The sequence below is a fragment of the Aphanomyces invadans genome, assembly GCF_000520115.1.
Source record: "Aphanomyces invadans strain NJM9701 unplaced genomic scaffold supercont1.5, whole genome shotgun sequence".
Classification (NCBI taxonomy): Eukaryota; Oomycota; class Saprolegniomycetes; order Saprolegniales; family Verrucalvaceae; genus Aphanomyces; species Aphanomyces invadans.
Window position 1 is genome coordinate 1,584,594 of NW_008580150.1, and position 561 is coordinate 1,585,154.

General features: G+C 51.2%; 1 protein-coding gene across 1 annotated transcript in view; it reads right to left on the reverse strand.

The window, feature by feature from the left end:
• Nucleotides 1–248: 248 nt before the first annotated feature.
• H310_03498 (hypothetical protein) overlaps nt 249–561 on the reverse strand; it is a gene marked incomplete at its 5' end in the record, with an annotated part of 1,391 nt that continues 1,078 nt past the window's right edge. The window contains one exon of the mRNA XM_008867375.1: nt 249–493. The remainder of the gene's footprint in view (nt 494–561) is intronic.

A 561-nucleotide genomic window follows, 5' to 3' on the forward strand; every position in this document is an offset into this window, starting at 1 on the left:
AAGGCTGGCACGTCCTGATCTGTGATTGGTTGACTAGGGCGAACCTGGCCTGCCTGCCAATCAAGTCAAGTCTCTGTCTGTTCTGACTCTGCACTTTTCAACCAAGACATCATCGTCGACCCGGTTGTTCGAATGAGGTCGAACTTCGAACGGGGGGTTTATGACGATAATGGCCATCAAGTCAACTCTACTCGGCCCCGTATGGTCGTCAACGAATGTCTAGGCTTCGAAACTAAGAACCTTTAGCCTAGAGACGCTTGACGTCCCTCTAGAGGGACGCCATCATGCGAGATAGCTACATCCTAAAGTCTCTTTAACCTGCACGTTAGAAGTCACCTACTTCCTCCATCTTGCGCTACTCTTGGTGACGCCGAGAATATCCGATCCTGAAGTTCAGCCCCCTGAACTTCGTTTTCATTTGTGCGCTAACGTCTTCCCCCGTGACCGTCACAATGGCGCGCCATCGGAACACTGACAGCCTTCGTCTCGGTTCCTATGACGAGATGTGCTGGGAAAATGGAATCGCATCGTTGTGCATTGTTACCCACAGACTCGCAAACA